This window comes from Staurois parvus, unplaced genomic scaffold, assembly GCF_062004578.1.
Source record: "Staurois parvus isolate SC_StPar_1 unplaced genomic scaffold, SC_StPar_1.0 ptg001151l, whole genome shotgun sequence".
Taxonomy (NCBI): domain Eukaryota; kingdom Metazoa; phylum Chordata; class Amphibia; order Anura; family Ranidae; genus Staurois; species Staurois parvus.
The window spans coordinates 432,495-457,755 of NW_028318947.1; the positions used below are offsets into that span (position 1 = coordinate 432,495).

A 25,261-nucleotide genomic window follows, 5' to 3' on the forward strand; every position below is an offset into this window, starting at 1 on the left:
TTGCTGTTTGTACAGGCTATGTACAGCTCAGTGATGATGTCACTGCTACTTTTACGGGGTAATATCTGGATTTGCAAAGGCATTTAATGCATGCTGAATTAATTTAAATACTTTTTGGTTATTGAGATAATGAAAGTTTTTGTGCCTGGAGTTTTGAGACACTTTGATAAACTGGTAAAATATCAGCTCCCGCTCAGTTGCAGCTTGACACATAATATGAATGTCAAATTCAAAAATAATTCAACAAATTTTAAAAGCCATAACCTGTTTCTCTCTCTTCAGGTGTATGTGGAGGTGTCGCACTGTTTTGGTATGCAATCGATACAGTACTGAAATATAGGATGGAGGTAAGTAGATATTATTCATCCTAAATTGCCTCTCTTCTTAGAAAACTTGTCAAGACAGGAAGTGACTGGGAATCTCTCCAATGAGGACGCAGACAAAAACACATTTCAGTACAGTGAGAAAGGAATAGGATAATGTTGTCTGTGCAGTCTTTGAAGACAAAGCAGGTGTGACATGGGCAGGAAGGGAGAGGAAATCTCCCCTAAGGGGTTACAGACAGAAATAGGATTCTGCATAAATGTTAACTCTTTCCCTCTTTATACAAAAATAAATAAATAACTGCTGGATTTGGGTTTTTAAAAGTTTGGCAGTGGTGGGATTCGAACCCACGCCTCCAGAGAGACTGGAGCCTAAATCCAGCGCCTTAGACCGCTCGGCCACACTACCTTATATGGCTAGGCATCTTCCACAGATACCTTTGGATAGGTTAATGTATGTACTTACATGAATCATAATGTTGTGAGAAAAATATGGAGGCCTTGATTACTGAGCCCTTCTGAAAATGCTAGGTTCCTGGCTGTCTCATTGCTTTAGAAGTTTCTGACGCACAACAAGTCTTCAGATCAGAAAGTCAGCTTCATATTCTGTAGGTTCTGTGGCACCAGAAAACATTGAAGCCATTGTATTAGCATGATAGCTAGGAGAGATCAGCAATGGACACCTCCATACTCTCTTAAGGTGGGAATACACGATTAGAAAGTCAACCGATCGGTCATCTGACGACCGAGAGACGTTCGTTCGTTGGTCGAAATCATGACCCACAATATCCAATCAAAAAAATCATTCGTAGGGCAATACGTAGTGTTGACGTCTTCCGTACAAGTGGAAGTGATGCAGTGTGCGTGTGACCTTGTAGCCACACCCTTCCAGCCAGAACGAGCGATATACACAACAATGAACAGCAATGAGTATAATATAGTTTATTACATTATCTATATATATAAATAGTGATTTATGTATCATATAATCTGCAGAATTCTGGTTTCATTATCTCATTAGGCCAATCTACTTTTAACATTTGGATTTTTCGTTCTTGTTTACGAAGATTGCTTAAATATCCGAGTCATCTTCTGTTTCCACTCATGCGTGATAGCGCTTGATAGATTTTTTTCGTACAACCATCATACCACCGCATAGAAAATTGGTTGTTCGTATGCGAAACAACAAAATCTTTCAATGTTGTTCAACCGGATTTTTTCATTCACAATATCGTTATCGGTTAAAACATCCTGCTCATCAATGAAGAGTAAATCATTCGATCAGTGGTTCCGCAAAATTTTTCGTACGATTTTCTTATCGTGTGTACGGGGCATTAGTGTAGGTTTCCTTTAACTACCTCATTACCGTGCTATATCCGAAAGACGGCTACAGAGCAGTTCTCTCCTCTTGGGAGGGCATCTATAGACATCTTCCCAGAATACGCCTCACAGATTGGGCGCTATCTGTGACCAGCTGTGTCCTTTGGATCAATCACAGTGACCCTTTACCATGTGATCGGCTGTGTCCAATCACAGCTGATTACAAGTAAACAGATTGCCGGTTATCAGCTCTTCCTTTTCTCAGTGTTGTCACAGCATGAGGAAAGGAATGCCGATACCGGCAATCCTGACAGCACTTTGTTTACACTGATAATCAGGGCACTGATCATCGGTGCCCTGATTATCAGTGCAGCCCCATCAGTGCCCAACAGTGCAGCTTATCAGTGCCAATCAGTGCCCAACAGTGCAGCCAATCAGTACCCATCAGTGCAGCTTATCGGTGTCCATCATGCCACCTATCAGTGCCCATCAGTGCAGCCTCATTATTGCCAACTAGTGCAGCCTCATCATTGGCCATCAGTGCAGCCTCCTCCTTGCCTATCAATGCAGCCTATCAGTGCTCATCAGTGCAGCCTGTCATTGTCCATCAGTGCAGCCTCATTAGCACACCTCAGTACACTTCAGTGCAGCCTCATTAGTGCCCATCAGTGCAGCCTCATTGTGCCCATCAGTGCAGCCTCATTATTGCCCATCAGTGCAGCCTCATCATTGCCCATCAGTGCAGCTTATCAGTGCCCATCAGTGCAACCTATCAGTGCCCATCAATCAGTGCAGCCTCATCAGTGCACGTCAGTGAAGAAGAAAAATTATTTGCAAAAGTTTGTAACAGAAACTAAAAAAAAAGTTTTTTTTCTTTATAAAATGTCACTTTTTTTCATTTGTTTAAAAATAACTAAAACAAAACTGTGGTGATTAAATACCACCAAAGGAAAGCCCTATCTGTCTAAAAAAATATATTAAAAAGTTCATATCGGTGCAGTGTTGCACGACTGCGCAATTGTCATTCAAAGTGTGACAGTGCTGACAATTGGCCTGGGGAGGAAAGTGCTATTGAAGTGGTTAAGGTAACGAACTAATCCCTAACACTTAGAGAGAGTCAGTGAAACCCCAGTCAAGTATATTGCTGGTTGCGTCCCACTTGGGAGATCTGCCTTCACTTCCTAGCCTGAGGACATTACAGGAAGTGAGAGGAAATCTTTCCAAAGTACGGGGTCAGTTGTCACCACATCATGTGTCCCCATCTGGAAGAAACAAGAAACAACTACTGCATATCATATTGATTTTTTTAATTTGGAAAAAGGAGGAAAAAGCCAAAATTTGCGTCAGATAGTTTTTTCTTCTTGGAGAGATGTTTTTTCTGTCCCAATAACTTGTTGAAGCTTCTATGAGATGTCAGTGGTAGGGTTTGCATCTACTTTAATGAGATGTTTTGGTATGCAGGTGGTGCTGACAGTCCCAGGGGTCACATATGAACTCAGGTACTCTTACTGGTTGGCTGCTGGTTCCACTGGATGTTCATGTGTTGCAGCTGTGCTACTCCTATGTATGAACTATAGAAGTGACACCACTGCTGAGGCAAAAACTGCCAGCGCTGCTCGCCACAGTGCCCACAACAATGCAATGACCTATCTGTGACTACCTACCTTTCTGCTATGGATGTGATACTTACAAGGTACCCACCTGTACTAAAACAAGAACTGCGTACCTTGCTATACTGTAAGTACCCTCTGGTGCCTATACTGGCTGCTCTTGGTCCCATCCATCACTCTGATCGCTGCTGGTGCCCTGCGGAAATCTATAGGGAACAATTACACACTGTCCTGCCATCCCACAATGCAGCTTTCTGTGCCTGTGCAGCATGCTCCATATAATTCAATTGGTGCTATGTTATCCTACCCACTTTTATGCTTGGTAGTTGGCTGATGGTTAATAAATGTCATATAACAGTGATTATTTTTTTCTTTTGTTAATGTAAAGTGCTTTGATCTGTGTCTGTTTGCTGCATTTTTATTTCTTGGCAGATTAGGTCAAAGGTCTATTTATAAAAAAAAAGTTCACCGTGAGAATGTCTCAGCATTCACACAATCATTGTGAATAATCCCCATAATGCATCTAATATGTTTATTTCCTATGATCGTCAGCTCTACCTAGTGGCCATAATGTAGTACTTTTATTTCTTATGATAGTCAACTCCATCTAGTGGCCATAATGGAGAATTTTCTTGATTGAGATATTTAAGGAAAACTCCACATTATGGCCACCAGATGGAACTGACAATCATGGAAAATAAACATATGAGACAGATTACAGGGATTGTTTGCAGTGGCTGTCTGAGTGCTGTCACATTTTTTTATGAATAGACCCTTAAAAGTTTATTCATCACAGGCCCAACACTACAAGTCTTCAGCAACATACCATATTTAATATGGACTCCAGGTATTCATAACACCAGCTAAACCATCAAGTATTTAATATAAAAGTACCTGTATTTTATAATGCAACTAGTGTAAGTTCCTGAAGTTTTCTTAATATCTGCCTCTTGTCATCCCCCGTACAGTAGCAGTCAGACTGGGATATTAGAGGATGCACCAGGAGATTAGTTGTGCTGCAGAGTACATGTGGTGACAGTGAGCATTCTGAGAGGAAGAGAGAGCAGAGTGATGGAAGGAAAGAGCTCATCAGTGGGTTGCTGCTCCTTCGTTGTCCAATCACTGGCTGGGGACAGGGGGGTGGCCAGGCTATATTGCTTAAAGCGGAGCTCCACCAGAAAGGGAGGTTCTGCTTTAAGGCTTTGTCCCCCACTCCCCATTAAGGATAGGCACCTATGGGGAGCACATACTCAAATTTGACAGGTACCCGCTCCCACTTCTGGTGCGATCGCCTAAGGCAATTGGAGGTGGACATTGTCTTCCTACCCCCCCCCCCCATAGTCTTCTGGGACACATAACAGGTCCCAGAAGACTACAGGACCATTCACAAAGCGCAGCGCTACTTGCACATGTGCAGTGGGCACTCGGCTGTAAAGTCATAAGCTGTCACAGCCGGGTGCCCACACTGAAGATGCCGGCGCCAGGGAGAGAAGACAGATGGTAAAACCAGCTGTGGTGAGGACACTGCTGGACTGAGGGACAGGTAAGTGTCTGTATTTTAAAAGGCAGCAGTGACAGTTTTTGTAGCTGCTGACTTTTATTTTCGTTTTTATCTCCTCTTTAATTGCAGAAGTGAAAAGTCAGGTCTTCATCTTGATCCTGCTCACTCTCAGGACAGGATGGGCATGACTACAATTCATTTAGTAGGCAGAGCGGGTGCAATATATACTGTACATTTCGGTGGTGTATTTAGTTTTTTGCTTGGAGTTCATTTTAGGTGTTTACTTTGGCTAGGTGAATATTCTACATATGCATTTTAGGACTTCTTCATCGGGCATTATCCAATCTACTAGAAATATAATAAATTTGGAGTCACCATCAAGACAATGACTAGAGAATGTCTACAGATTCCCATAGCGGGAAGAAAAGGACATACAGTATATGTGATTGCAGCCTTGCCCTGCTGTGAGCTCTCAGGCAAAATCTGGCAAACGTCTGGCCATCTCTATAAATAGGATTAAGTGACAATTAGTGAGCACACTTAGGTTTCTTGGGGCTTTGGTACTTTGCAGCCAGAATACTTAAGATCAAAGTCATAACACGCATCACTGCACATCCCACTAATTCATACTGAATAGAACTTTCAAGTCAGTACTGTGCCCAGCCGTTCTAGGATGTGACCAGTGTCAGCTTAGCTCTGAGGCACAGGCCTCCATTTAAAGTGTTACTAATCCCAGGACCCTTCATTCACTATACCTGGTCTCCCACAGTACACACAACATGGAAATGCAATTATTTTAGTAAATATAAATTGCTAAATACCTTTTGTCATCAGCAGCCTTGTGACTTCTATCACTGCCCAGCTGAGCACTGGTTAAAGCTTGTAGGAGGAGTTTTCATTTTGCTGTACTGTCCTATGAGCTGCATGACCCCTGATCCTCTGTCTGGACAGTGCTGATTGGCCCTGTGCTGATCACATGCACCCTCCCAAAGAAAAAAAAACTCTAGCAATACACACTAAGCTGATCATGCGCAGAGTGACTCTTACAGCTCTTTACTATCAGGAGATGGACTGGGGACAGTAGAAGAAGGGGCGAATCAGAGAAGACAGGATCAAACAGCCTTTTTACACAATGAGGAGGATTAACCCCTTGGATTCCACAGTGAGTATAACAAGCATGCTTTGTTTGTTAGACTGATTTTTGCTGATGTGGGCTTAGGACTCAACCATGGTGCATTTAAAGACCTGCAAGGGCACAGCTTGATGTTCTAATGTTCCTCTCGATGTCCATCTACACCTGGCAACCATGCTTGTTACAACGTAAAGTAAACCTCTTGCCAGACTATGGACATTTAACGCTGATGTTTGGGTATGGCAATTTTGACATGGTTACTTTGATCCAGCTTGAATCATATAGTTATGTAGGTACATACCTATGGGATCTCCTTAGAAGCTGGAAATCTCCACTAGCTTCCTAGTCTAATGCCAAGCAGCTGCCCAGCTGCTTACCAAACACAGGAGGTCACCTGCTCAGCAGAGAACATTTTGCATTTCATCATTGAATGAAAAGTGTTCTCGGATTGGACAAGGTGAAGATCATGACATCACCACCCCGCCTCTCCACCTCATCTAATCAGAGAATGCGTTGCATTCCATGAGAAAATGCAAAGTGTTTCTTGAATGGCACCCCTGCCAAATGAGCAACCTCCTGTGTTCACAATGCCGCTTGGCACAAGACCTGGTATCTAATGAAGATCACTGTAGTAGTGGCGCCTACTACAGTGATTTCCAGCTTCCAAGGGACACATACATAGCAGTGCCACTGGTATAGCACATAAATACTTACATTGGTCCAAGCTGGAAGCTGTAAACTTTGCCACACCTAATCTTCAGTTTTAAATATTTAAATTTTCTTAACAAGCAGTAAATAATCTTTAACCACTTCCTTACCGCGCTATAGCCAAATGACGGCTACACTGCGGCCATCCAGTTCTGGGAGGGCATTTTATGATGTCCTCCCAGAATCAGCCCCCCCACGCCCCCAGTCGCTGATTGTGATTGCTGTGTCCTTTGGACACAGCTGATCACATGACATGGTAAAAGGCCAATCACAGTGGCCTTTTACTATATGACAGCGTGAGGAAAGTAATGCCAATAACCGGCAACTGTCAAAGGAGACATCTGCAATGATAATCAGGGCACTGATTATCAGTGCCCTGATTATCAGTGCAGCCCCAAAAGTGCCCCTCAGTGCTCAGCAGTGCTGCCCATCAGTGCCCAACAGTGCTGCCCATCAGTGCTCAACAGTGCTTCCTAGCAATGCTGCCCAGCAGTGCCCAACAGTTCTGCCCATCAGTGCCCAACAGTGCTGCCCAGCAGTGCTGCCAATCTGTGCCCGTCAGTGCCACCTGTCAGTGCCACCATCCAGTACCGTACATCAGTGCTGCCGGCCAGTGCTACCAGTCAGTGCCCTTCGGTGCTATCTATTAGTGCCCATCAGTGCCACCTATCAGTGTCCATCATTTCCGCCTATCAGTGCAGCATCATCAGTGCCTCCTCACATATGCCCACCAGTGCCGCCTTTAGTGCCGCCTCATCAGTGCAGCCCATCTGTGCTGCCTATCAGTGTCACCTCATCAGTGCCCATCAGTGCTGCCTATCAGTGCATCCTCATCAACGCACATCAGTGAAGGAGAAAAATGGCCTGTTTGCAAAATTTTATAATAGAAACAAAGAAAACTTTGTTTTTCAAATTTTTGCTCTTTTTTCATTTATAGTGCAAAAAATTAAAAACCCAGTGGTTATTAAAAAGCACCAAAAGAAAGCTCTATTTGTGCAAAAAAAATAATAAAAAGTTTGTATGGATACAGTGTTGCATGACCATGCAATTGTCATTCAAAGTGCAACATCACTGAAAGCTGAAAATTGGTCTGGGCAGGAAGGGGGTAAATGTGCCCGGTAGGTAAGTGGTTTTGGTCTTCACTATAGGGCAAGGAAGGAACCATAGATAGCAGCAGGAGGAGCAGGTTTCCAACCCACACAAAAGGTTGAATACTTGCAGCAGCCAAGGGGAAGCATTGTGGCAGCATTTCACCTGGAAAAGGAAAGGTAAGGCAGGGCATAGACAAGTCAAAATCCGAAAGTTCTGTTGAGCAAAAGATAAAAATAGCTCATACAATTGTGCCATCAATTTGTTTCTAATAAGAATCCATCATTATGGATTAGGCACTTTTGTGGCATGAAAATCGCATGTCGAACCTTTTTCATCATCTATGGCCTGCTTAAAATAGATTCTCTTTTTTTACTGATAATTTTTCCTTCTGTAGTGACTGGGGGTCACTTTCAATGCAGATATATTTTTCCTGCAAAAGTCAAGTTTGGCTCTGGTCCACCATCTTCCCAAGTCTTTGCATTGGTTATTTAATGTAATGAATACCCTCTTTGACCAATAGGAAGACTTTACCAGTGGGAAGGGGGAAAGCTAAGCTGGACTTTTACAGGAAACTGTTAAATATATTTGAAACTTTGGCGATATAGTGCTACCCCCTTAGGGGCCACTGTAGATCTTTCCCAAACAGTGCAGAAGCAGCCAGGCATACAGCAACAGTTCATTCACTCCGGCTCACTAAAAAGTCTAGGGTTATTTTTTAAAGTTTATTTGCTTGTAGAACTGGTAACAGGAGAGGGTTTGGGGTGGTATTGGATACTCCAAGAGTGAGGTATTGCTAGCAGAGGACACTTCTTACTCTAATAGTACTGCAAGTGTAGCTTGACCGGAACACTCCACAGGTTCACGGCTGAGGAACATCAAGTAGCTTGAGCAGCTCTACTCACAGGATCTTGGAACAAGATCAGTCAGTAGGTGGAGTTTCTGGTAAAGTAATCCAGCATCCAGTCCAAAGGTCTCCATGGGCAAGCAGCCCCCTTCCTTTCAGCTCACAGGTCCATTCTCTTAGGAGGGAAAAGACAATCGCTCCAGGCTCCAGCATCCCAGCCACCATCCTGGCACACCTCCGCAGGGATTGGCTAGGCCCTGCTTAATACTCAGGCTGGACATTTGAATGCTCCCTCCCTAAGCTCTACAAATGTCTTCTAGAGGCAGGAGGAAGCAATCAAACTCTCAACTTGTGAAGCTCTGAACAGACCAGACCAAACAACCATTGCTCCCGTGCTTACAGAAGGAGCCAAAAACCAAATGTATCTAGCAGCCTAACTAGGAGGGAGCCAAAGTGAAAAAAATAATAACTGTGAGTGGTCTCTGCTTATGCATTTTTCATCATGTACTCAATTTGCACAGACCAGTGACAGATTCATTTAGAGAATACCAATACATTTTGAAAAATAAAGGTTAACAAGCTACCTTCATCCTTAGTAGATCCCTCTGCCAAACCAGGGCTGATAATAATGTAGACCTCTCTTTACCATAAAATGTGATGGGAAAATGGCAATTCCATTGAAGCCAGTACCAGTACAGTGTGTTTTTGTCAGGAGTGTGTAGCGCTCCTACTCCATCATATCTGCTGGTCCCAGCATGCTGGTTTTGGCTATGAGGCACTCTCCCTGGTGTCTGTCCACCTGTAATGTGATTGATGTGGCCAGTCTCTGGGTGGAGACCAAACCTGATTTAAGCCAGACAAGCCCGTAGTCTCATGCTTGTGATAGCATGTGTAATGCATGCTCAAGTTCACTTTCTGTCTGTTCTGCTCTGCTGTTTAAATTCACATGACCTCAGATTGGATATCAACTATTCTCTGCACTCTGCCTGAACTCTGCCTGCATTTTGACTATGGATTGGACCCTGACTGCTCTGAATCTTGCCTGCCTTGTACCTGGACTGTCACTGAACTACTGCCTGTATGCCAACCGCAAGTACCTGTTTGCTGTGCTCAATTCACGCCTGCCCCGATGTGGTAGCCAGGCACTATAGCATTGTGTATAAGTCCTGAGGGCAACCAAGTACTGGTAGGCCTGCTTGCCTTATGGGAAAGTGGGCTGCTATAGGTGAAGAACACAGAAGCCAGCTATAGTGCCTGACCACCTGTGTTGGATAAGCGTGACAGTTTTGGGATAGTGGGAGGAGACTGTAACAAACCTGGGCAAATGCAGGAAGAACAAACTCCATGCAGATTTTGCCCTTAGTGGGATCTGAGCCTAGGGTTCTTGTGCTGCACTGAGCATATTTGTAAACGGCAGACATTAGGAAATGCACCTATTGTCTGATTAGAGAGATTACCTATCTGGGACTGTTTCATGAGAGTGGCAGAGATTTCCTTGTTGATTTAGAAGCCAACGCTGAATCTGAACATCAGTAATTAACTACATGCAATAATAATTAAGCAATGAGTGTCTTCATATCACAGACTCGTTCCATTTCTTCTAATTAATGGGACTCCGCTGCAATGTAATTCTCAGAGGGCCTCTGATTTAGAAATCAGGTTATACCAGAATTCCCAATGTAATGAGTGCAATAATTATATATGCAATAGATAGATTTACTGGAATCATTACAGAGATCATAGGGAAGCTGAGTTATTTCCAGAAGTAAAATCATTTTTGTGACATATTTTTACACAATTCTACCTAGTGGGATATACTGTATATATTTATGTATATTTATATGTGAGTGACACTCTTTAAATGTAACATCTGACAAAGTTTTTATAGCTCTTAGTGCCTTCTTTTCCTGGTGACAATCTGTCCCAGCATGCAAACAGCTGCAGCTGCCTTTGGCGGCTGTCAGATTTGTACTTTGTACAAATCAATAGCTGGCGCTGCTACTGTGCACATGCAACTGCTCAACAGATAGGGCCTCTGACTGACCCTTAAAGCAGCTAATATGCATCCAGGGTGGCTATGTGCAGAGATCTGGCCACACAAAAATTGGCTGCAGCTATTTATGTGGCCATATCCAGGGCTGCTGTTAGAAACCACGGGGCCCATACAGCCAATCTGACAGGGATTCCCCCAAAAGGTTTAAGATGGTTAAGTTATGAATGAACACAGCGGGTGATTGGTACCAATCACTCATTGTGTTTATACTATGTTCATTCAGGAAAGGAAGGGGCCCCACTCTCCATCCTGAAGGATCCTATTGTGTGCTTGCAACTGTCGGTGGGAAGTAAAGGAGGGAAGCTTGCAGCACTGGGAGTTGGTGGGACACAGGGGGGCCTGGGCAGCAGGGGGTAATGTATGGTACACAGGGAGGGAGATGGGTGTGGCGAGAGGACACTAATTGAAAATGATCCCCTGTATGGCTCTCTGCAGCGCCTGAAAGCCAGAGGAAGGGAGGGGAGAAGAAGCCAGCTTTCAGCTGCTGCCGAGAGAACCATACAGGGGATCGGTTCCAGTAAGTACCCTCTTTTTTTCCCCCGCTGTGCTGATCCACCTCCCTGCCCACATCCAATTCACCCACCTGCCTGGGCCTGCCCCACTCTCCTGGTACCTGTGCAGGAGGACTGTTGGTACCCCCTTATCTACTGCCCTGGTCATAGCACAGATGATTGCTACGTCCAGAGGCATTTAGGCAAACTATCCGCTGCTAAACTGTTGTGAATGTAGCCTTAGTAGGTAACTTTGACTAAAATGTGACTTTGTAAATGAATAATAATTTCAAAAAAGGTCTCCATGCAATGAGAAGATGCTGCACTTAAAGTATAACTAAAAGAACTTTAGTAATGGATAAAGTGGAGAGGGAGTAGAACACCTCTCAGGTTTTATTGCTGTCTGTGTCCCTGTTAGGGAGATTCACCCTCTCTATTTCTCCTGTGTATTTTTATATAGTCTAAGAAAATCCCAAATTTTGGGTTTTCCCCAGAACAGGAACAGAGGGGAAATCTTCCAATAGCGACACTAGTTCTGGTGACAACCAGGAATTCCCTCACTTTGGAGTTATTTCCTCTCACCTCCTGTTTTGACTATGGGACAGGTAGTCAAGGGAAATCTCTCAAATGGGACACAAATGGCAAAAAAATCAACAGGGGTTATACCCTACCTTACCCTATCCAAATTGAAAAAAAAAGTTCAATTTTAGTTCAATTTTAATAATAACCTGTTCTGAATTGTCAGTCTTGAAGCGCTTAATCTTGCTGAAGAATCTTCTGGATCCAACATTTTCAGGAGTGTTGGATGCCTTGTCCCCCCATTGTATACTCTGATTCCATCTACCCCCACCTTACTACAGTCCTTTTGTGGCATAGGGGTGGTGAACTTTGCTGTGATTTGTTGTCATGTTAAATGTAGAATGCTCTCATGGAAGCTGCTTACCAACTGCTTTGGTTTCCTGCTGGACCCTTGAAGAAGAAAAAGGTGGGAGTGGCACACTAGTATGTACAGTCCATAAAAGGTTTTATTCTAAGAGTACTTTGGGTAGGGCCAGGACAAGGGGGCAGCTGCCCTGGGCACAATAGATGCCCTGGGCAATAGGGCAGAGGATGGACACAGGGCAGGAAGCCAATTCTGTAGCATGCATTAACAGTGTGGGGGGATGTGCTGTTCCACGTCATTGCCCTGGGCACTAGATGAACTTGTCCCAGTACTGAAGACAAGGAATGTTTATATTCTTTTCTCTTTCCTTATTGTCTTGATTTCAGCTCTAATGTAGGGGGAGCCCCCTAAACATGTAGACTTTTGTTACTGAATAAAACCTTTTATGAACTTTACAAACTAGTCTGGCGCACCCATTGTTACAATTATTTTTGTAATCTCACCCTGCTACAGAACATAGAAACACTTGTCTGTGAATAGTTCCTGTTCAGTTATGAAAAAGTTTCAGAGTGTCAAAGCAGCCAATCATCATGATCTTTTATTGTTCTAACAGGTCTCATTGATTGAAGGCTACATTTGGTTGGTCTTTATAGAATAGTGCACACCATTGCACTGCCTTACTAAAAAAAAGCCTAGAAGGGTTTATTTTAGATCCACATTAGCATTATTAAACAAGTATATTCCTGAATTCTATTCCTATATTCTAAGAAGTAGAAAGGCATTACCTGTTTGATGGTTTTGTTAGTAAACTGTAAAAATAGCACAACAACAATCATGTAAGCAACAATTATTTTATGGTTTAAAGGCACTAAAGATAATGAGGTGCACACATCAGCAGTCCTCCCAGCCAGTCTTGTGGGTTCACTAGGAAATGGGTGTAGTCTGGCAGGAACAATGGCATAGTGGGTCAAAGAGAGCAGAGTTTGAATTCCTCATGGGCGTGGCTTAGCACTATCCTTGTCTTTGCTTTTGAATTGGTAGAGGCTTGCATCACATGTGCAAAAAAAGTTTAACATTTTAATTCCTTGGGATGCTCCAGTAGTGATCTTTACAGCATGTTTATGTAAAAATGCCTGTACCGTCAATACAATTTCTATGTATACTTTCTATCTTGTAAATTTTATTTTTAAAAAAAGTCCCCTTGGAGGTGTGAAGATAAAAAAGAAGTCCTACCTGCAATATTCACCTCTTCTCTGGTGCTGTTCCCAGTAATTGTGTTCCACCAATAGATGTCGCCAGTCTTCCAGGTGGTATGTCCCCCAGCTTCATTCAACCCAGAAGACAGCGGGCATCCTGTGAGTGTAGAGTGTTATGGACTCATCCTCTGAGGGGCAGTCACCATGGTGCCCTGCATTCAAATGCACTAAAGCGTGCAGCACTGACATCATCATAATTAATGCCGTTCTCCCATCATTGGCTCAAAGAGGAAAAGTATCCTGTATATCCACACCACGTAAAAACAAAAAATATACACATGACTGCTTCAGGGGGAAAGGGGCTCAACTGGGGGCCTAAAATTGAGCTTCAAAGCGACTCTGCCAAGGGGCGGTAATGGGGTAAGGGGTGCTGCTGCCACATACTGTATATCTATGTACAACTATAAACAGAATATGTAGTCATGGACTTTGTGTGGATGTATAGAAGAGAAACTGAGTACCGTGAAAACAACTTTTTTATGTACCATTAAAAATCTATTACACATCTTTAAAAATTACTCTCCACATAGGGGTTAATAACATGCAAAGATTCCGATTAACATTCACATGGGGACTTGATGTATTTTGTGAATCCTTCTCCAGGAACACATGTGACAGAATCAGTACACTGGAACCCACTCCTAATCGTTAATAGAGTCATATCAGCCAGTAGGGTGGACTGGAATTCATAGCATGTGCATATTGCCCATAGAAGTGCAAATGAGTAAACCAGGGTGAAGCAACTGCCTCTTGGGTGGAAAAATTAAGGTACATTCAGTAAACAGCCAATGGTCTTGTATACATAATCTTTAAATAGAAATCAACCAACTTCCCAATGCGGAACCATCCAGGCCCAATGTATGTAAGTCGCCATTGAGACAACATGGTAGTCAAAGTAGTAAAGGAATATATATTCCAATCCTTACAGCGGAAATACATATTATGGAATACATCTATAGAGTAAATACAAATAGCAGGGAATGGCTAGTAACAAATATAATAAGCACTTCACTAGCCTAAGCCTATAGACATTAGATGAAGAAATGAATGACTTCAAAATAAATGTCTATGGTCAGCCTTACAAGCATATTGGGGCAAAACCTGTGCTTATGGTATTGCACAGAAAATATGGCCTACAAGGGCTTTATACTGAAGTTCAGCCCATATTGATATCTGCCACTAACTGGTTGTAATTTGCACCTTGGGGAGGTGGATTGTTCCAAGCAGGGCCGTGATTAAAGGGGTACCACCAGTCCTCCCATATGTGTCCCAGGCACGCAGGAGGGCTCAGGCAGCTGGGCAGGGAGGGTGATTGGCATGGCTGGGGGCATATACTGGAACCAATCCCCTGTATGGCTCTCTCTGCAGCAGCTGAAAGCTGGCTTCTTCTTCTCTCCCTCTTTTTAGCAGGGTTCCCTGATCATCAGTCATGGTAAAGGTGTCAGTGAGTGTACCAATAATATTATGGACCCCTCTCACCTTCCCACTGCCCATCAGCTCCATCACCAGCAGTGTGTAGTGTAGCAAGGCACTACCACTGCCCGGGACTCTGACTCGCTCTGCCACTACATGAAAGGTGAGCTACTTCTGCCTCCTCACTGTCAACGGCAGTCCTCTGCTCTTTGGGTCCATGTTTTTCCTACCTCCCCATCCTCTCCATCCTTCCAGGTGACACGCAGAGCCACATTCCTGTCTGAATAAGATTTTGAGGCAGACACATTATTCAGACAGACCTAAATATGCTGCCCCTGTATGACATCATATCTCATGGGGTCCCCTACTGACCCCAGGCCCTCAGGCAATGCCTGAATACCCAAATGGTCAGTCATCCCCTACTAAACAGTATTAACTAGGCTGGTCAGGGCAGCATGACAGCATGAAGGAGGTAAGTACTGGTCCCTTATATTCCCTTCCATAAAGTAAACATGTTATGCCACCTAGGGCAGACAAAGTACATGTTAACTTTAAATTAAAACCAGTTGTTTTTGATCAAGTTTATTATACATTTTTATTTCAAAGTGTATATGTTTATACACTGATATTTTATTTTACAAATAAGCATTTTATACAGTTTGCTTTCATGCGTCATTGTGTGCAGTGCATACTGGGCTCTCTAGTGAGAAAGCCCAGCACTAGCTCAACACTTAGTGACTACTTCTTCTGTCTGAAGATCTAGAGCAGTGTTTCTCAAGTAATGGGTTGGACCCAAAAGTGGGTCACGACTAGGAGTGGACCAGCAGCGCACTGACAACTCATGGGGCCCCGGGCAATAGGGGATCATGGGGCCCCTGTGTCCTTGCCCAAACTCAAAAAAGCCTATGAAAAAGGTACCAGGGGCATCTCATGGGGCCCCCTACTGACCCCGGGCCCTCGAGCAGTGCCCGAGTTTCCAAATGGTCAGTCCGCCCCTGGGGTGGACTGGTTCACGGGCCAAGTGCCCCTCAGGTCTCTCTAATGCCACTACCATCACCCCAGACTTTGAGACGTTATCAAGAGCAAGAAGCAGCCCCAGTTTTCCCATTAGTTCTAATTATTTCATATGTTTCAATTACCATTTATTTTATTGGGTTTTTACCTCAACAGCATTTTCACTTTCACTAGCTCTGTGATTACTGCACTATCCATTTGGGAAGCAAGCCATTTGTTTACTGTTCAAACAGTGCATATACATTGTAGAATACTGTGCAAGTTGTTTTGTGGAATAAATTATAATGTTTCGGAAATTAAATTATTTTTGGGTCACAACTTAATGACCAAGGACAAATGTGGGTCCTGAGGTTCCACAGGTTGAGAACCACTGATCTAGAGGGTGCTGTGCCTGCTAAGAGAATAGTCGCTCTTCTGACCATTCAGCTGTGTGCGTAATCTGAGACACTACTATTACATTTTAAGGCTACATGCACACTAGCGTTTTTTTAAGCTCCTAGAAGCTGTTATTAGCATTTTTTCTTCTGCTTCTAGAAGCTAATAGTGTTATCCTATGTGTCCATGCACACTATTTTAAAGCTAGTAGCAGAAAATAATTGTTTTTGTAGAGTTTTTGGGAGCTTTTTTTGGCAGAAAAAAACACTGAACGCTCCTAAATTCTACTAAATTGCTCCTACCAGCTTTTTTTCTAGCTTTTTTCTCCTACAAACACTAACGGTCCTTTCACACGGGCTGTCTGTTTTTTTTATTCAGTTCAGTCACGTTTTTTCAAATTTCATGTTTTATCATCCGTTTTTTCATCTGTTTTTTCATCCGTTTTTCATCTGTTTACATCCATTTTTCATCTGTTTAGATCCATTTTTCATCCATTTACATCCATTTTCATCTGTTTACATCCCTTTTTGGTCCGTTTACATCCGTTGACATCAGTTTTTTTTCCGTTCCAGGTTTTTTGCGGAAGAAAAATAGTGTTTTCGTCAGGGCTGCAGGCGCAGAAGAAAATATAGCAATTGCTCAGATCAATATGGAGAAGAGTGCAGAGAGATGAACTTATCAGTCCTTTACTATCCAATCGGTGGCTTGCAGTAAACAGTTAGATCAACATTGTGGCTTGGCTGTCCGGCAGGTCTATGTGAATTGTATGACTGGATAAACAGAAATGCACATTCTTTGGCAGTGAAAACCTTTCCTTTGTACAGTACGTATTTTAACTTTTCAATTTGCTGTTGGCCTGGATTCCAGCTTTTAGAAGATAACATATTCCATTCAATCAGTGTTGCTCAGCTTTCATGTGGGTTTATAAAACTCCAAACAGTTGATTGTATAAATAATATATTTAATTGAACAACAGTGGGAAGATGGAGGTATTCCATCTCCTCACTTAAGTTACAGCTCTGGCTTCCACTGTAAAGTAAATGATAAATCGAGATGAGAATAAGACCTTCTTATAGTAACTGTGGAGGGATGCAGGAGCTGAGAACCCAGGAGATACAGTATAGGAAGTTTAACATGCTGATACCTAATCACACTGAGTAACGCATTTTCAGGAATGTCAATCATTAACAGTATTCATTGACTCATCTTTAAGCTGTCATCTGCGTTCACCATCCAGCAGTCGGTTTAAGTGGCTGCAACCAAAATGACAGTTGAGACCAATGGAAGGCAGAGAACCATGAACTGCACGGCCACAATCATTCTCATGCCTGGTGGAATCCAAAATATAAATTACTCTTTATATATGGTGGAATGGATGTTGTGTAAGTTGCGTACGTTGAAGCTGTGTTATGTTCCTCGCAGATTGTTTAAAGTGGTTGTAAACCCTTACATATACCCACTGAAGTGACTGACTGCAGGTGATGCACAGGATTAATCAAATCCTCCTACATAGGTTGTACATGTTTATCTGCAGCCCCATCTCCTCTGCAGCCTCCTAAAGTGCACTTTTTACACAAATTTGTTCAGCTCCAGAAGGCATTGGACAGAGATCTGATGTCACACACTGCACATCATAGAGCAGGGAGCTGAGTGTAATCAGAGCCCTGAGTGGAGGGAATGGACACACCCCTTCTACATAGTCTCATAGGGAAACATGCACAGCTGAGGCTGTCAATAATGTTCTGTGTGCTGGAAGGGGAGCTGGGCCTTTCGCATGATTGCTTGATGTTGGGTTAGACCAGGGGTTACCAAACTTTATAAACAAAGGACGTTTACTGTCCTTCATGCTTCGGGTGCTGGACTGTGGCCAGCAGGAGTAGAAAAAGTCCTCGTGTCAGTGAGAGCAAACAATGCCCCATATTTGGTATCACAGAGAGGAAAGTGCCCCATCACTAGTGTCAGTGGGAGGAATAGTGCCCCATCATTGGTGTCAGGGGGAGGAATAGTGCTGCATCACTGGTGTTAGTGGGAGGAATAGTGCCATTGATGTTAGTGGTAGAAACTATGCCCGTGGTTGCTGACATTGGGGAGAATAATACCCCAATGGTGGGGTAAAAGCAAGCAAAGGGCTGCATCCGGCCCCTGGGCTTCAGTTTGGAGACCACTTGCTTAAACTATCTGAAGTGACTCATGCAGATAGAAGAATGAGAGAACCAATAGAAACCACACAAGGTGCCTTGGATCAAAGCAAATACATACTATAGAAAAAGATTCTTTGTTAATTTTTTTATTTTAGAGGTTCACAACCACTTTAAGTGAAGGCAGCTGAATAAAGTCAGAGATCAGTAAAGTGACCTCTGGCCCATGCTATAAGAATCATCACTCATAAAAATAGTGAAAATACTGTACCATTGTCTTCTAATACAGTGAGGAACAGAAGTATTTGAACACCCTGCGATTTTGCAAGTTCTCCCACTTAGAAATCATGGAGGGGTCTGAAATTCACATTGTAGGTGCATTCCCACTCTGAGAGACAGAATTAAAAAAAAAATTCAGGAAATCACATTGTATGATTTTAAAGAATTTATTTGTCTTGCACTGCTGAACATAAGTATTTCTCACACCTGAGAAAATCAGTGTTAATATTTGGTACAGAAGCCTTTATTACAGAGGTCAAACGTTTCCTGTAGTTCTTGACCAGGTTTGCACACACTGCAACGGGGATTTTGGCCGACTCTTCCACACAGATCTCCTCTAGATCTGTCAGGTTTCGGGGCTGTTGCTGAGCAACATGGAGTTTCAGCTCCCTCCACAGATTTTCTATTGGATATAGGTCTGGAGACTGGCTAGGCCACTCCAGAACCTTGATATGCTTCTTACGGAGCCACTCCTTGGTTATCCTGGCTGTGTGCTTCGGGTCGTTGTCATGTTGGAAGACCCAGCCACGACCCATCTTCAATGCTCTGACTGAGGGAAGGAGGTTGTTGCTCAAAATCTTACAATAAATTCATCCTCTCCTTAATACAGTGCAGTCGTCCTGTCCCCTTCGCAGAAAAGCACCCCCAAAGCATGATGTTACCACCCCCATGCCTCATAGTAGGGATGGTGTTCTTGGGATGCAACTCATCCTTCTTTTTCCTCCAAACACGACGAGTGAAGTTTAGACAAAAAAGTTCTACTTTGGTCTCATCTGACCACATGACTTTCTCCCATGCCTCCTCTGGATCATCCAGATGGTCATTGTCAAACTTCAGACGGGCCTGGACATGTGATGACTTGAGGAGGGGAACCTTCTGTGCAATGCATGATTTGAAACCATGACGGCGTAGTGTTCTACCGACAGTGACCTTTAAAACTGTGGTCCCAGCTCTCTTCATGTCATTGACCAGCTCCTCCCTTGTAGTTCTGGGCTGATTCCTCACCTTTCTTATCAGTGATACCCCACGAGGTGAGATCTTGCATGGAGCCCCAGTCCGAGGGAGACTGACAGTCGTCTTTAGACTGTTCCATTTTCTAACAATTGCTCCAACAGTTAATCTATTTTCACCAAGCTGCTTTGCAATTGCCTCATAGCCCTTTCCAGCCTTGTGGAGGTCCACAATTTTGTCTCTGGTGTCTTTTGACAGCTCTTTGATCTTGCCCGTGGTAGTAGTTGGCGTCTGACTGACTGTGGGGTAGGCGGGTGTCTTTAAAGAGCTCAGACAAGTGCTACTAAGTTAGATTAATGAGTGGAGTAGAGGTGGGCTTTTTAAAGGCACAGTAACAGGTATTTGAGAGCCAGAATTCTTGCTGTTTCTTAGGTGTTCAAATACTTATGTTCAGCAGTGCAAGACAAATTCTTTAAAAATCATACAATGTGATTTCCTGAATTGTTTTTTTAAATTCTGTCTCTCGGAGTGGGAATGCACCTATAATGTGAATTTCAGACCCCTCCATGATTTCTAAGTGGGAGAACTTGCAAAATCGCAGGGTGTTCAAATACTTCTGTTCCTCACTGTATGTAGTCCCTAGGTCTTATTGATATGCTTCCTATGTAAAAAAAGATGTAGCTTAGGAAAAGGGATTGCTACAAAGGCTCAGACTAGATACATGTGTAGCGCTCTCTTGTGTACATAGTTAGAGGCTTCTTAGAAGCCTAGGTGTGAGTCAGTGGATACAGTGTGAGGTCAGGCTGGAGGGTTCTACAGGTCAGTCCTCTGGTACCTCCCCTTGGTTCTGGAAGCTTAGAGATGTTTTTAAATGCTAGTCGGTGGAGGCCAGAAGGTTCTGATTTCATATTCATATTCATAGGAGTCTGACCAATCCCAGGCAGCAGGCCTGGCAGTGTGGCAGAGAGGCCCATAAATATAATAGAGCCTGGCCAGCAGGGGAGTTGGGTGGAAGATGGAGGGCTGAGGTGTGCTGCTGTGTAGCCTGGTGAGGGACCCCAGAGCAGGGGGGTTCTGCCTCCAGGTTGGAGGTCAGAAGGATGGGAGAAGGAAGTTGAGGGAGATTCACTGCCCTGCAGTCCACTGAGGAAGGACAGCCTGTTATCCTGGAAGTAAACCAGCCCAACAAAAAGCCTGAAAGCAGTTTATCCAAAGCTATAGGACACAAGTACAGCGTGAGTACCTCTACACCCCCAGGGCCTAGAGGAGAAATGGCTGCTAGGTGGTATACCCAGCCAGTTCACCCTGGGACAGGGCTTCAAGTCTGTTCTAGAATCTCTTGCTCTAAGAATCTCTTCAAAGACAGCCAGGTGGATGGGCAATTCCTAGCTGGGATCTGAAGAGGTTTACTTAGAGGGAACCAAATGGCCCTCACAGAGACTGTGTTACTGATCCGTCAAGAGATTTATGCCACTCCGGAGGGAATAGAAAGTCCAGGATCCTATGTTTTTGTATAGAATTTAGGAAGTATGTCCTCAGAGTATTGGTTTCAAGTCAAGTTGGACATCTCATATACCCCTAGACCCTATTCAAGTTTTTTACCCCTAAATAAAACAACAGAAACAAGCCCATGGACTGGTTACTGACTCTCAATGGAAGTTGGAAAATGTGTGTTGCCTGGCTGTGCAGGATAAAGGGGGACCCAAACCCAGCAGCTCTCAAGGGGTTAGCGCTACACATGAGAAACTCTAGACTACATCACACACATCATATAATGTAGATTTTTCTTCAGAGCTCCAAAGAAGAAAGTCTTTTCCTCAAAACATGTCATCACCATGAACAACTAAGGCAGCAACAGGGTGTTCCTATAGTTGTTCATTTGGATCTGGTGTATTGATTAAGAGTACCTCTACTTGGATAGATGTGATATTTGATATGCTCTGTTTTTAAACACCTTTGAAAGTATAAAAAGTATTTATTATATAATTATTATAATATAAAGTTTGTATTGAAAATTTGCACAAGGCTGTTGCGCTCCCATTTCATTTTATAGTATTGTTTGAAAATTTCCCAGTTTGGAGAGGGCTGCATAGCTGAGACCATTGACCATTTTATTGACAGTCCTACTGTATTATTTATAGGGACTTGGACGATGATTTATTAGTTGGCTTGTATCCTTTTTTTTCTCTTGAACATTGGAAGGTTTCTTATAAATTGATTTCTATCCTGTTGTTATTCTATGCATTCTTATTTCCAGGTTTGAACACCAGCCATGGCCATTATAAGTGGAAACAGCTAGAACTTCAAGATGGCTGGGAGCAGATCCAGGAACTATAGTAACGATATCTCCCTACTAAGTGTCCCAAGACACATCAGAAGCCAAGAGGGGACTCCACTCAGCAGACTCTACTTATAAATAAAAAAATGTTTTTTTGCTGGATTTTATTATTAGAATACTTTATTAGAAAAAACTTATAAACAAAAAACTGCCAGGAGCACTAAAAGCACAAACAAGTGGCTCTGTCTTTGAAAAGCAATGTGGTTGTTTAAGTTCATTCATTAAGTTCATTGCTGGCAAACATTGTGCACCAATACATTTTTGGCACATCTACTGGTCAGTGCATCAATACATTTTTGGCACATGCATTGGTCAGTGCATCAATACATTTTTGGCACATGCATTGGTCAGTGCATCAGTACATTTTTGGCACATGCATTGGTCAGTGCATCAATACATTTTTGGCACATGCATTGGTCAGTGCATCAGTACATTTTTGGCACATGCATTGGTCAGTGCATCAATACATTTTTGGCACATCTACTGGTCAGTGCATCAATACATTTTTGGCACATGCATTGGTCAGTGCATCAATACATTTTTGGCACATGCATTGGTCAGTGCATCAATACATTTTTGGCACATGCATTGGTCAGTGCATCAATACATTTTTGGCACATGCATTGGTCAGTGCTGTGTTTATGTGATATTTATAATGTTTGAAAAATTAATTTAGGATTAGGGCTACTAGCACTTTTTGGTGCAGGTCTTTTATCATTTTCCACTGACACCTCTTGGCCTGGATACAATAAGTAGGTTGCTGAAAGGGTTATTGGCAGTGTTAGGGATTAGGTTAGCAGTTAGGCTGGGTCAAGGTTAGGGTGTTAAAGCCCAACTCCTGCCAAATACTTTTTTGTAGTTATGGATAGTGTGGAAGTGTTAAAACTTCTGTTAGTTGTTGCAGACTATGCTCAATTTGAGAGATTTCTCCTAACTTCCTGCCTAGTTGAGAGGCTTCTGATAGAACTGGAACTGAGGAAAATCCCCACAAGAGGGACATAAGCCGCTATACATATGAATTTTTGAATAGCATTTTCCAAGTTGAAATCCTTGCAACTGTCATATGATGGGCCCTGGTGGTGAAAACCAAGACTGTGAAGAGAAACCAAACAAAAAGCGCACCAACCTTGCGCATTACCTCAGTAAGCCAAAAATGTATTAATTACAGAATAATACTCACAAACGCTGAAGTATATCATGCGTGTAAATCCTCAAAGGGACTAAGGATAAAAGCAGCCTGCGCGAGTCCCATCAGAGGAGTGGACACTCAGGGAACAGCTGATGCATTTCGAAGGGCGAACCTTCTTCATCGGAGCTTGACTGAACAATGAGTGATCACTCCTATATATACTCTAGAACTAAAACTGAAATTGAAATTGGGTCCACCATGTTGGGGTGGGCTATCTCCAATTGGAAGGAGGGACTAAGGTGTCAACAACATGTCTCAGTAAAACATGCTGATGATAGAAAAGACATATTAGTACATTTCCAAGCTTGATAAAATGATAAATCAAGCTTGGAAATGTACTAGTATGTCTTTTCTATTATCAGCATGTTTTACTGAGACATATTGTTGACACCTTAGTCCCTCCTCCCAGTTGGAGATAGCCCATCCCAACAGGGTGGACCCAATTTCAATTTTAGTTCTAGAGTATATATAGAAGTGATCACTCATTGTTCAGTCAAGCTCTGATGAAGAAGGTTCGCCCTTCGAAACGCGTCAGTGTTCCCTGAGTGTCCACTCCTCTGATGGGACTCGCACAGGCTGCTTTTATCCTTAGTCCCTTTGAGGACTTACATGCATGATATAATTCAGTGTTTGTGAGTATTATTCTGTAATTAATACATTTTTGGCTTACTGAGGTAATGTGCAAGGTTGGTGCGCTTTTTGTTTGTTTTCGCTTCACAGTATTGGTCGGGCTTCCCCACCCTTGTTTGGAGCTGCACAACCCCATATGCACTGGTGGTAGAAACGTCCAAGTCCTGGCTCCATCTACCTACCCCAGGTTGGGTCATAGAGCGCAAGAGAGTTTGTTTTCTTCCTATTGTGAAAACCAAGACACCAGATCAAGAGGATTCTCTTCCCAAGCACTTCAACATTACTACAGTTCAAAAAGTGTGTCATAATTCAAGCAGCACAATCCATGTGTGTAGCATCAGGAATGACATCCCTTACTTTGCTTTTCAGAGGTGGGAGAGGGGTTATTTTGCCATAATCCAGAAAATCTGTAAAGGGACCAACTGGCAATGGCCCACCCCCAATCATGTAAAGAGTACCTAACTTTACAGCCAATGCCATCGTACAGTGTCTGAGATGCCACTCTGCCAGATTCCTTCAGATGTCGAATTACCAGCATTTTCATTTTGCTGGCTCTACTTCAAGATGTCCAAGTACCAACCAGAGCCCGTGAAGTCACCTCAAACCCCTAAATATCACATGCCTGTGAAGAGGACCTGTCACCCCTTTAGAGGAATATAGGTGCAGTAGCATGTATATCTGAGTTACGATGACTGTTCCTGGTATGTCCTGTCCAATATGATCACTTAGCACACATTCAAACTGGTCATATCTGTCAGATATGGTGATTGTCATGGATGGCCATGTCTGTTGCAAATCAATCTTTCCCCTGTCCTGCTATTGAGAAGGAAAGGTCCAGCCTGTAGGTGAATAAACAGCTTTATGACTAACATTTGAAACCCTCACTGTAGTTCCTTTTAGCCTAGATTTTGATGTTTTCACACTCCATAAGAAAAGTGGCTGCTTTGTTCTGCTAAGAGTCTTCTCAGAGGGACATTTGTCTCAGTGTAATCTAATTTACCATAAAAGTCAAATATAAGTAGAGAAGAGACACTTGACATCAGTTTGGTGTGGGAAAGTTTTTTCCTTATTTTTCTAATAAGTAAAATCAAAGCGTATTATCTGAACAGAATGGTGAATTTATGTCTGTGCAAATGTAACATTAAAATAAAATTTTTACTTGATGCTGCGATCTGCATCCCTGTAGCATATATTATCAACATTTATAAGAATGTTTACTATTTGATATTGGGCCCCAAGCATAGTTGTCTTGAGCCACATGCAGCTTATGGGCCACAGGTTGGACACCTGGTTTAAAGTATATGTAAAGCTAAAGACTTTTTTTTTTTAGTTTTGAATAGACTGGGAAAAGGTTAGAACTCCTATCAGTTTTTACTGTTATCCAGGGATCTGTTAGAGACTTTCCTCTCGCTTCTTGTCCTACTGACAACATTGTATCAGACAGGAAGTGTGGTACAGCAACAGTAAAGCCTGGTTCACACTAGTGCAATTTCTGATGTGACTTGAGTTGCACAGAATTGCATGACAAGGGAAATCCTATTATTTTCAATGAAACCTGTTCACATCAATGCACCTCCATGCAGTGCAATTTTGGAAAAGGTTCCTGTGCTACTTTTGTTGCGATTACAGTGCGATTTGGCCCCACAGAATATGCAAACTGCATCCATAATGGCATCAAAGTTGCACTAAATATTTGCACTGCCAATCGCATCAAAATTGCA

At 42.9% G+C, this 25,261-nt stretch overlaps 1 long non-coding RNA gene and 1 other non-coding gene across 2 annotated transcripts; one reads left to right on the top strand and one right to left on the bottom strand.

The window, feature by feature from the left end:
• Nucleotides 1-650: 650 nt before the first annotated feature.
• On the bottom strand, nucleotides 651-732 carry TRNAL-UAG (transfer RNA leucine (anticodon UAG)). Its single transcript has one exon. It is a non-coding gene; the product is annotated as a tRNA-Leu (tRNA).
• Nucleotides 733-16,593: 15,861 nt separating this feature from the next.
• Nucleotides 16,594-21,823, top strand: LOC149439155 (uncharacterized). Its single transcript, XR_016307852.1, has 2 exons — nucleotides 16,594-16,838; nucleotides 21,641-21,823. It is a non-coding gene; the product is annotated as an uncharacterized LOC149439155 (long non-coding RNA).
• Nucleotides 21,824-25,261: the final 3,438 nt, after the last annotated feature.